Source organism: Zonotrichia leucophrys, chromosome 6 (genome assembly GCF_028769735.1).
Source record: "Zonotrichia leucophrys gambelii isolate GWCS_2022_RI chromosome 6, RI_Zleu_2.0, whole genome shotgun sequence".
Classification (NCBI taxonomy): domain Eukaryota; kingdom Metazoa; phylum Chordata; class Aves; order Passeriformes; family Passerellidae; genus Zonotrichia; species Zonotrichia leucophrys.
Window position 1 is genome coordinate 7,665,119 of NC_088176.1, and position 12,939 is coordinate 7,678,057.

Consider the following 12,939-nt stretch of genomic DNA (forward strand, 5'->3'; position numbering starts at 1 on the left):
AGTGAGCCATCCAACACCGGCAGCACAGATCCACAAGCAGAACCGCAGAATCAGTTCGGGTGGAAAAACCTCTGAGATCATCAAGTCCAACCTATGACCCAACACCACCTTGTGAACCACACCGTGGCCATGTCCAATCTTTCCTTAAACACCTCCAGGGATGGTGACCACACCTCTGGTCATTCCAAAATCTAATCACCTTTTACAGAATGAAATTCTTCCTGATGTCCCAAATTGGTGCAGCTTAAGACTTTGTCCTTTTGTCCTGTCACTGGTGGTTTGGGAGAAGAGGCTGAACCTCCACCTGGCTGCCAGGGAGCTGTAGAGAGTGACAAGGTCATCCCTGATCCTCCTTTTCTCCAGGCTAGACAGCCCCAGCTCCCTTGTCCGGTTTTCGGCTGTTTGGAGGGCCTGGAAGGGCCCGGGGTGGCCTTGGGGCAGCCCGCGTTTCAAAGGAACAGAAGAGGCTTCAGTTCTTCTTTCGGTCTCTGTGTTTATTAATTGTTTATCTAAAAGATTTTCTCTCGGCCCGACAGAGCTCTGCTCAGCAGCCAGCCATGAGCACACTCCCTCCCCTCCGGGCGGTCACCTATCTTTATACCCAAAGTTGCGTATACAATATTTATCATTTTTCCCCAATACCTTTCACCCTTATTGCCCGGTGCACTTTTAGTAATGACCAATCCCAAAGTGCCACCATCACCACAGAAGATGGAGGAGAAGAAGAAGAAGAAGAAGGACAGGACACGCCCCAATTCCTCCATCTTACTTCTCTAAACCCCCCTGTACAGAAATCCTAAACCCTGTGTCTCACTCTCTAACTAACCAATCCCTTCACCATTCACCCCGGTGAAGTCCTCCTATCCTCATACAGGTGTCGTCTCCTGTGTAGGATCAAAGTCCAGCCACCAGACACTTCTGGCAACATTCCAGGACTCCCGAGCCCCCCAAGGGTGGTCTCGGTGACTCAGCACCTCAGTCCTGAGGTGCTGAGATCCCACACTCCCTCACTGATCCTCAAAGAACATGCACTCCAGACACTGGCAGAAATATCTGGCAAACACCAGTTGAAAAATGGGAGAGGCAAAGTGCACATAATGACAGGTTTAAACCAAAGATTTTTCTGACCGGAAGACTCTTTCAATATAGAAGCTATGGAAGTATCCAAGGGGCAGAAACTTGGAAAGACCTAAAGCTCAGGACCTCGTCGGAGTGGGAGTACATTCCCTAGTAGGATGAGTATACAACTATCTCTTTGAAAAAGCATTAAGGCAGGACATAGTTGTCTATTCAGTTCATCAGATGTGCTAGGGACTGCTTTTTTATTTCATGAAGTGGAGGAAATTGCACAGAAAGTAGCTATTTTAGATTTAATTCTAATTCTTTAGGAGGAAGTGGTTGAGAATCTTAAAGTGGAAGTTAATTCAAGAGAAAAAGATAATAAAAATGATAAGTCTTCCATTCTTCCTTTAAATTGCAACTAACAAAATAAGGCTAATGGACTTCAAATAGCTCAGGGAAATACAAGTATCTAGCAGTGATAAGGAACAAAAAAGAATACAAGAGATAAAGACAGGACAGCAAATGATCCTAAAGTGGAAGGAAGATCAGAAGTACATCAAAAATTAAGATGACTGTATCAAGAATTCTTTAACAATCTGAAAATCTAAAAGAAAACCATAAAATATAGAAAAAAGACACATCTATAATGGCAAGTATAAAGAAGCAGCACAAGCAAGCCAGAATAAAATGAAAAAATGCTGAAGCACAGAATAAGCCACAAGTGGCATGATGATATTCATATTCAGTTCAAATGGGACAGATCTGTGCTGGAAATAATAGTAACTTCAACTGTTTTCCACAAGGATTATACCACATTACAATGCCTTGTCAATCGTTTTGACCCATTTGCCTCTCCAAATTCTCCATCTCATACCAATCTGTAGCTCTTGAATTCCTCTAAAAGCAATTTCTCAACTTGAAGGAAAGACAGATGGTGGAGTTTCATTTTCTCAGGTGCCTTTGCCAGTCACGTTGACTTTACCTGTCCACTGCCATCACAGGATGAGACATGAACCTGGCCCACTGAAATGAATCCCATGCATCACAGTTTACATCTGTCAGAGTCACATGTGGTCATATTAAATATTAAAATGATGTTCAAAACAAGATTATGAAAAACTATTTTCGGCTGTGTCTCACAGAGAATATCTGTGGCTTCATCTCTGCTAAAATAAAGTTATTACCTGTGCAGCAGTATCAAGAGAGCCACACACTGAAAAGTAATACTGCAGATGGGTTATACTTCTAACTACAAATAGTGTTGTTATGCCATGAAGACAAACAGCTTCAGGCTATGAAAAAGCATGAGAAAAGAAAGGTTTAATAAAATCTTGTGGAAAAAAAATTGATGCAAAATATTCTTACTGCACAATGCTCTTTTACACTGCAATATAAATATCTGTATTTTGTGCTTCTGTAATTTTCCTTCTTTCCCTCTGTTTTCTAGCCTTACATGAAGATTGCTTTGTCATTTACCCAAAAATAAAGTGAGAAAAATCCTAATTTGGTCTGTGTTGCTTTCCATCCATTTAATTAATTCAAATGTCTAATTACACTGACAGATATTTTTTTCTAATAAACTTTGTCTGTATAATTTACTGGCTGAAAAGCCACTATAATTTAAGGCATATTATAAAGTTTCATCCTAATGTTAAAAGGTTAACATACCTGTGCAAACACATGAACATGAATGTGCACACAACACACACATGGTAGCAGACTTTTAAAAATTTTTAATTGTTCTAGGATTTTTTTTTTAGTTCATCTTACCTCACCTACATACACACCTTATTCCACATTCTGCCTTTATGAAGTAGAAATATCCAGGTGTTACTTCCCTTGCTGAAAGGGACTGTCTTCAGCAAATACCAATAATGCCTCAAATAAAAAGGCTGTTTGATATCCAAGGTTGGGTATGAACACCTGCCAAATATAAAACAAATGGCAATTTTATAAATAACTGATAGTATTCCTATGAGTATTTTGGGCAAAAATTAATGCTCACATCTCTCTGAAGAATGTCAGAAAATTGTACCTGCTGAACAACAGAATATCATGTAAGGATAGGTTTAGACTCCTAGCTTTCACAAGCTTGTATGGTCTAGAATTAAAGAGAATAAACTCAGGAATTTCAGCCAGGGCCTCGAGGGAAAACTGTTTTATGTGCCTTCTGCCTCTTAACTAGAAAAAATGCCTGCAGTACAGTCAGCTTGCTAAAGGAAACCTCTCTGTGGAGTGGTGGTAGCAATTCACACCTGAGGAATTCTAAATCCAGCAAAGCCCCGTGTAACTGCTGAGCAGCTGGTGCTGCCTCCACCTCCAGAGGTAGCATAAAAACAGAGGTGATGAAATCCATGTGGGAGATGAAAAAATTCTTCATGTTTAGTGACCTCAAAAAGAAGATGAACATTGAAAAGACAGACCTCATCTGAGCATGGAAATGTGACATTGTCTTTAGCAAGCATTCTGCCAAACCTGTGAAAAGCTGGAGCTTTTCTCTTGGTTTCTCCAAAAGAAAACATTTCACATACAAAATTGATTTGTAAAGGCTTACAGTAAAAACATTCATTTAAGAAATGAATTTTTCCTTTTTTCCTTTGTTGATCACCCATTTGGGATCAAGAATCAGAGCAGAGAATCCTCCTCCATGTCCATTTATTTGCATCAGGAGTTAAGATCTGATTATGTGGTGGAGAGCAAGGGGGTAGCTCTGGAAAAAAGGATAGTTTTAGAAAAAGAATTATGGAAGGGAAAAAGTATGTAAACAAATGAGTACATTACTTGAACTCTGGGCAAAAATAGAGCCTACAGTCTCCAAACCTCAAGAACGTCCTTGTTTTGCAAATTTGGTGCTTTTCTTTGCCTAATGACTGCTCTCTGGACTTACTTCCAAAACTTTTGACATGGTGTCTGTGTAAAACCCACCCCATTGTGTTTTATACAAGGGCTGTCTCTCACATGCCTGTGTCAGAGGACATTTGCATTATGAAGCAAGACCAGAACAGTCCCTAAATTAAGGGAGAAAGAAGGAGGGAAGGCAAAAGTCTGTCACACTCTCTATTATGGCAGCTGATTTTCACATCTGCAGAGAAATAAAAGTGTAATTCAGATGGTTTGTCAAGGGAAATATGATTGAATTATCTCTATAGCCCAGCTGAAAGGTGAAATGATGAGCAACCTGGAATTAAATTAAAAACCTAAACCCATTAAAGTATTCAGATTTCCCAGACTAAGATAAAAGTGAAAACCTTTGAAATTAAGCAGTCTTCCTACCCTTATCTCTGAAGCTGAAGACGCTGCTGCTTTGGATAACACAAAGGAAGCCAGACTGGATTATTGCTCATTTGAACACTGGTTCTCAAATGCACCATATTTTCCTCAAGAAATGAACATTATTCATTTCAGCTTATGCTGGGTATCAAAGTAGCTGTAGAAAAGGACACAAAATAAATTACCAACCATCCTTTGATCCCAACACACTCCCACTGCTCCACTTCCCCACTCCAGAGAACAATGTGTAGGAACCAAATCTCCCTTATTCTCAGCACAGAGCTGCACATTCTGAATCTTTCAAAGCTCCTTCCTTTTCAGAAGAATGTCTTTATTCTTAATAAATTTGAAACTGTGCACAAGATTTCCTCAAATGACGGTTTTCTCACATGATTTCTCCCTTGCCCTCAAAGTGATTCCTCCTAAAATGTAAATTTTAAGTCTCTCCTTGTCTGCTTGAAGAGACAAACAAATAGTTCTCTTTGAGGAATCAAAGTCTGTTCATCCATCCCATCACAAGGAAGTACATTTCTGTACAGATGTATTCCATTCTTATGTGCAGTATAAACAAGAAAACAAATGTGTTTTTCTGTTTAAACTCATTTTCATGTTGGGGCAGTTACGCTTTTGCCACATGTGAAATAAATTCTTGTCTGCTTTCATAAAGGCATTTAGAGAATAATAATGATTAAAAAAACACCATCCAACCTTTATTCTCACAAGTGCAGTTAAAGGCTGAGTCACGGCCTGACAACTTAAATTAATGCAAAAACTTATAATATGCCTATATAATCTCACAAAACCATATTGCTTCAAGTGTAACAAAGTGAGACTCATTCTTCTGTGTATTTATTTATTCAGGTGATGCACCTACATCCCTTTCCTTCTGTCTGTTTACAAAGACTTCAGGCCAGGCACTTTTTCTTTGAAACTTGCATGGCATTAACATAATGAACCCCAATCCCAACAAGGGTCAATGGAAAGAACATCAATAGAAATATTTACTTATATTATTTTTATAATAACAGTTATAGTTATTGGGAAAATGTTTTCATCCCATTTTTAATACAAGAAGGATTGAAGACAAAATTGTTTCATTGCTCCTGATCCCTTCTACCTCCACAATGGAACCAGCTCCATTCTTCAGTGGCTGAGGAGCAATAGCTAACTTACCCTGATGTGAGCCACATCAAAGGGCACAGAATTACCAGGAGGAAGCTAAAGGAAGAAATAATTATTATGATCATGCTTCTACAATCAAAAATTTCCAGCAATATTTTTACAGCCTTCAGAAACTCTTCAGTGGAGAAAAGTCATTACTGTACTTTGGTATTATTCCTCAAGCCTTTGCCTATATGCCAGATAACAATGTGGATATCAATGGAGATTCCCTTAATAAACATTTTTTTAAATTAAACTTTAAATATAAAACATCTAAAATGGTATTACTTCTTCCATCATCAAAATATTATGCTGGTGCAGTTAAATTTCCCTTTAGCCTTGGGTTTGGATTCTACAAAATTAAATATTCCATCTCAAACCACATATGGTAGTTCAATGATTTACACCTCATCTAATTTTGCCAGACATCAGAAACCCTTTTAATGAGTGCTTGGAGGGTTTCATTCCATTATAGTTCCAAAGAAGCTGATGCTGCATTTTCTTTCAAATTCAAAAATTTAGTTGGCTGACATCCAGCTTGCAATCAAATAATAATGAATTTTTAAAACAACTCTTTCCCAGGCAGAATCTCCAGAATAAAATGGAAAAAAATTACAAGAACAAATGTCTCAGATTTATACACCTCTTTGCAGCAACTGTCCAGAGGATGAAGCACATTGCTAGAATCTCCCAGAAATGGAACAGTAAGATTTTGAGTGTTTCTTCATCTAAAAAACTGAAAATAATAACAATTTCACATGTTCACTGTTCCTGCTTGATTCAAAAGAATAAACTAAAAGCAAACACAATCTGAAAAAAACATGTATTTAAAACCTTCTATACTGTTAACTGTTCATTTCACTTGCCAGAAGGAAGACACAGTAGAAACCTAAATATATTTATACAATCAAGGAACATAGACAGGATTGATTTTGGGTAACCATGGCAGAGAATAAACACTAAACAAGAGATTTAAGTACTAGGCTCAATTCTACCACTGGTTTTCTATATGGGCAAGTCAGAGAATTCCATTTTTCTGCATTTAATTTCAAAACCTACAACGACCTTTGCAATGCACTCTTTCTTCTACTCATCCTTCCCCTCTTCTGCTACCTGTTCTCACAACATCAGGTATGGAAAAACCCCTGCCACCCAAAAAGAAAAAGCACCTCTGTGCATTCCTGCAAGCAAAGCAAAAATAAAAAAAAAGGATCCCAAATGTTATCACAGACTATTTGGAGAATAGTGAACAGAGAATTTCCCAATCTGTTCATACTAGGTTTGAATGAACTCCCTTTCCTCTGCCTTTCATCTGATGGTTTTTAAGAGTCCTCTCCCCGTTATAAAGATGATTTTTATAAAGGAAAACACCATTTATTATCCTAGTGAAAAGTACATGTCCCATTGGAATATACTTCATGTGTATAATTGATGAGCAGTCCTGCTAGAAAGTTGGAATGTCAAGAGCTGCTGAGGTGGCCCAGTGCTCTTTGTGATGATATTTATAAAAACATTTACCACCAACTGTTAGAAACTAGATATTTATTTATTGTTTTAATACCACAAACTTCCAAGTATCATCTGATCTGGTAGCTAAATATTCCTATAATAAATATTAACAAAACAACAAAACATCAAAGATCATTCTAGCCAGAATTTAATCAAAATCCCACTCTCCTGCATATAAAAAAATCTTGCCATCCCATGCACGTTGCTTTCTTGCTTTTTCTGGGAATAAAAGGACACTAATTTCCCCTTATTTCTTCATGTAAGCCTGTAGGTTAGCTAGCAATTCAACTTTTATACAGAAGCAATTTTTATTTCCTGAAAGATAGCATTATGTCTTTGGATGCAGTGACCCTACTTCAGATCCTTTTATTTCCATAGAAATATAAAGCTGGAAGGGAGGTCACCTAGCCCTGGCTTTCCCTTTTTTAATCTAAAAGAGTCCCAGTTCACACAGTCTTTCTTCAGAGATCATATTTTCTAGACCTCTGACTGGTCTCTAGCATCTCTCACAACTCTGTTCCAAAACCCACTTTGACAGTTATTCCTTTGTTCTGAAAGGGAATTCATTCTAAGGCAAAATTAAATTAGTATTAAACATTTCCTTTTCCTTTGTCCTTTTCTTTTTTTTTTTTTCAAATTTTTCACTGTTAAATGCAACCCAGGTGAAGATTCTTTTCCAGTTATAACCTGTCCTAAGTGGCATAACAACTTCTTCCTCAGTTGCTGAGCATGCTCCCTTTTTATACATGTGCATAATTTACTAGCACATAACTAACATTATTTAGAATTTAACATTCATCAACACACTAAGTATTTCCTTTGTGAATAGCCTCAAAAGATGTTTTTCATTATTTCAAAGTGCACTCCTTTACTGTGGACTGGAATTTCCTTGACAGAAAGCATTTTGCAAAGTGTTTTTTCTATGTTATTACATGCACTAAAGATTAAGGAATTGAGCAATATAATTTTTACTATTGGATAACTGAGATAAATATTTTCTTATGACTGGCTTTAGAGATTAATGCACTGACTCAGTACATTTCTACTATTTCCATGAAATGAATATAATAATCAGCCCTGGAATTTTCATAAACATCCTAAAACACAGGCAGAAGTCAGGCCACCATGGAATACTGTGATCATTTCTTTGCAAATGCCTTGCAGTTCTTTCTGATGTTGCATTTTTTAGGATGTTATCTTGGAAAGTTCTTGAAAATATTCCTCTTGTGGAGATATTCAGGACATAGTGACTCCATAGATTTCTTTTTTTAAGTGAACATGCTGCAGAGTAAGGATTGTCTTGTTCTCAGCTGCATGGCTGAGTAGATATGGAAGGAATAAATGTTCCTGAAGGCCCCAGAGGACGTCATGGACTGGTTAGGGCAGGGAGGGACCTTAAAAATCATCCCAAAAGTTCCAACCCCCTGCCATGGACAGGGACACTTTCCACTAGACCAAGTAGAAGCAAAAGACAGCAGCTAAGTTAAGTAGCTGGGTGGAAGGAACGTTTGCAGATAAATGCCCTCACACTGCTGGAAACAGCTCTTCCAGAGCTGAACAGTTTTGAGACTCTGCAGAAGTTCACAGGTGCTGCCTGACTCTCATTTCATTCTCTGTCTCATTGAAGGAATTTTGTCTCTAAGGCTCTCAAGCTAGAGTTGGATTTTTCACTTTTAATCAAAAGGCATTGGTGCACTTTGTAAATAGCAGAACAGTTTTTTATCAGCCTCAATGCAGAAATTTGATCTTTATCCTCTTCTTTAAAGCAATTTTTTAGCTTAAAAACCAAAAAGCCTCACCCCATATTTACTGAAATATTTTACCCCAAAAAAATTAGTGATGCTGAAAAGTGGATAGCAAACCCAATGGCAGTGGCTATGTTATTGCACATTACAAAAAATGCCAAATGCTTCACCAGGTGGAAACCACCATTATTTTAAAAGAAAAAAGCATATCAGCAGAACCCCTGTAATGAAATTACTCCTGGAAGTCCGGAGAGTTCATCTGTTGGCATAGCGGGTTTTCAACATGTGAGGGCTGTCAATTTTTCTTAGATTGAAAGGTATGAACTTGTTATATATCTATTTGCTCCTGATTGCCAAAGAAAAGTACCAAGGTGGGATTTAAATGCAATCTACTGGTTTAAAATGAGCACTGGATCTTCTGATGGTTTCTTTTTTTCCTTCCAAACTGCATTTCTTCTGCTTCCAAGAGCCCTGAAGCCAGTAACTTTCCATCCTCTGGGATCAAGGCTGCAGCATCTAACACTGTTGGACATGAGTACTTTTCTTTGGATTTCAAACCAAAGTTATGACATTCTGACTTTTAAATAATAGTATAAAATATCCACTTTCAGTGCAGTTTACAAGAAAGGCTTTTTAACAAATTACCTGTACATTTAGGGGTTTTCTGTCTACCTACCAGGTAATAAAAGCTTAGCACAAGGAGCTCTGCAATCAGCAGCATTGAGCAAATTTGCCCACTTATCTCTTCATGATTCTCTGAACCCATATTCCTGCATCTGCTGCATTAACAGAGTCAGAACCAGTAATGTGGAACAAAACCTGGCTCAACCACTTGGCTTAGGAAGTCAGTCATTTTACCAGGAAAAAGAACAAAATAAACCAAACAAAACACAACCCAGATCAATGCCCCCATGTAATTCAGAATACAGTTGCCATATCTTCAGTAACACAATTGCTAGAACCACTCAGTTAATCAGTCCTACAGACTGCCAGTCATGCTAGATAGCCTTGTTTTGTAAATACCCATATTCTCACTTTGGCACTGGACAAATTCAGATACAAAACCAGTCACACATTTTCCAAGTTGTTGGGAAATTGCCCAAGTGAGATTATAAACAATGGAATCTGAGAAACTGGCTGGATGCCTTTGCAAGGGCTTTGATACGGGCTGCTGGCTCGCTCCGGAATTCTGAAAACAGTTAAACATATTTTCCTGGTAGCAATGTTTTTCCATTGTTGTGCTATCCCAGCATGGGATCATAGCAGAGAGGGACTCTTTTGAGGCATAAAATAGAGTCTGACCAACCAGAAATGGGGTGTGACAGGAGTACAGACAGGGGAAGAGGGAGGGTGTCAGTGGTTCAGCACCTCCAGAGGTACAGAGCTGCACAGAGAAGGTTTATAGCTTCTCCAGAACTGGATTGCTTTTGAACTGGTAGAGTAAGCAATCACTGTTTTGAGGAGCTGTAAAATCACCTGCTGAAATTACTACATGTCTTGGGAGTGGGAAATAAACTGTAAATTAAAGACAGCACAAGACTGGAGCTTTGGAAAGCAACATGGATATGCACTATGGGTGTCTTTAAGAAGGCTGCTTTGTGTGTGAGAGGAAGGTGAAATTTTATGGATTCTAGACCCAGAAAACACCATGACAATTCAGGGGATTATGGCTCCAATTCAGAGGAATGGAAACTTCAATGAAATCTGAATCTGGGCTATAAGCAGATATTCAAATTGCTCCTTATTAAGCAAAGGGCTTAGCTGTTTGTTTAATTTATATCCAGTCAAAATGAAATTTCATCATATGCTTAAATGCTTTTCTAAATTAGAAATTCACAACCTTTTTCTGGAAACTGATAAGGAATATTTCCAACAGCATGGACATGGTGTAGCATTTTTCCATATTTCAGTGTAGCCACAGTTCTACTCAAAGCTACTAAATGCAGTCTTTGTCTACTTTTAAAAATTAATGAATCCTGTGGGAGCTTTATTAATAGTCAGAACTTAATTGCTTTACAATGCCTTTCACTCCAATCAAGAGCATTTCTAGCAGCTTCCTGGACTGTAGCAGTGACAAATCATTCATCCCAGCAGTGAGGGATTATCCACAACTGTAGTGTAGCACTGGAAAAGGTTTTCCTCCAACAGAGTTTATGTTGTGGATTTCGTTACTGTGTTTGCTTCTACCTCACCTCACCTTTATGCATGAGAAAAACTGAAGTAAATCAATATTTTCCCTGGTTTGTCTTTCTGAATTTAACTACAGCTTGACCTTTCTTGTCCTTGTCAAATCCATTCTGTGCAGTAAGAAGGGAATTCACTTAGTTCTTGCCCAGCTGAAGGTAAGACTTTTAACTAGCTGAATAAACAAAATACAATAGGCAATTTTTTCTCCTCTAGATAAGCAATTCTTTTAAAAACTGTCTTTCCTTGGTTTTACACAGTGAAACACTTGAAAAATCTGACTTACCACTCACTGCAGTAACTAAGAACCTTTTCTTAACTCCAGTGGCCTTTGGATCATGATCTAAATGAAACCATGGTTTTCTGTTTTAAGAAAAATAAGAAAACAGAATTTAAAGGGACACATTGTTTCAAACAGACACATTCAATTCCTTAGCAGCAATTTAAGAAGTCACAAGGGAAATGAGTTTTCACGGTCTCATCATTTCTTTGATGTAAAAGTGCACACTCCATCTTTTTGGCATTTTGTTCAACAGCAGAGCACATGAAAAAAGAGCCCCACTGTGCATAAAGAGAATAAAATATGTTCAAGAAGAAACAGGAAAAGAAATTCAGGTTAATATGAAGGTCAACCTTTTTCTGTGTTTCAAATCTGCACTTTGCTGAGGTCATAAAGAGAAATAAAAAAAGCTTTAATCTTCATTGCTGTCATCCCTTGGCTGGAGAAGAATTAAAATCTAAACAGAGATGTTTTGGCTGATGTTAGGGTGGTAAATTACTCTTAGATTTTTAATTGTCTGTCCCTGAAATACCAGACCTTATATGGCACACGCTGTACTTTATATAAAATAAAGGCAATGCCTCATTAAGGGTATTAACAAACTCCCAGGCCATTTTTACATTCTGCTCACCTCTTTCAGCACAGCAGGGCAGAGCAGCAGCCACAACAGAGCCACTTTGGACAAACCATCTCCCATCTCTGACTGTCCCCACAGCCCATCTGAACTGAACCCCAGAACCAGCTGGAGTCTGATGGGGTCTCTTGAAAGGTCCCTTCCAACCCAAAGCTTTCTATGAATTTACAGCTCTGAGCCCAGGACACTCTCACTCTCTCCAGGCTCAGATATTTTAGGTTTGGAGTAAATTTTCTTTTACTTAAAAAAAAAAAAAACCCAAACCAACCAAACACAAAAAAGGCAACCAAGAAAGGTTATGACTTGGAGCATGAGCTGACAAGGCTGCTAGAGAAATATTTCATCATCTACTTTAAAATTTAACTGAAAATGGTTTTTTAATGACAATATTTTATTAATCTACTCAAGTTAGCTCTCCTTTGCAGGAGAACTGCTAGACAATGACAACGCATTCTATTTATAACCTATCAGAGCTGAAAGTCAATTCTCTCAATCATGTACTGGGAGTATGTTTTAACAGTAGTGGTGGAAAGAGTGAAAATTGTCTCTTCTGCCATAACTGCATTCTTCTCCTCCTTAAAAGTGAAACATTAATACAAAAAATGGTAGTGACCAATTTAAAAAGAAAAAAAACACAAACCAATCTTCCAAGTATTGTACTATCTGGGTTGCGTTATATGAGATAAAATACAGACTGGCAAGAATCTGTATTTCAGATAAGACAAGGATGAGGGAAAAGGTTTCCACACAAATAAGAATTTCCTTGTCATTTAAAACTATGAACATGTAACTTGGATATGCTAATTGGAAGTGTTGGGAAAAAACAAGAATAACTCTTACCTATGATACTTTTTAATGGCTAAATGTTAATAATTGTAATAAATCAGAGGAAGATGTATGCCGTTTCTTAGAGAGAAGACAATAAAATATAGCATATTTTTCTGATGTCTTTGCATATTTACTTTTAGCAGTACTCCCTAGGAATAGCCCCATGAACAGGGAAGCTGGTTCCCATGTTCTTCTTCTGCTGTCTAACCACAGCTGGTTTTTTCTTTTTCCCTTTTCATACAATCACCTGGGAAAGAGTTCATATT

General features: G+C 37.8%; 1 long non-coding RNA gene across 1 annotated transcript; it reads right to left on the reverse strand.

The window, feature by feature from the left end:
• Positions 1-87: 87 nt before the first annotated feature.
• Positions 88-11,279, reverse strand: LOC135449904 (uncharacterized). Its single transcript, XR_010440888.1, has 4 exons — positions 11,218-11,279; positions 4,336-4,489; positions 2,850-2,985; positions 88-319 (listed from the first exon to the last, which is right to left on the reverse strand). It is a non-coding gene; the product is annotated as an uncharacterized LOC135449904 (long non-coding RNA).
• Between the last annotated feature and the right edge of the window lie 1,660 nt (positions 11,280-12,939).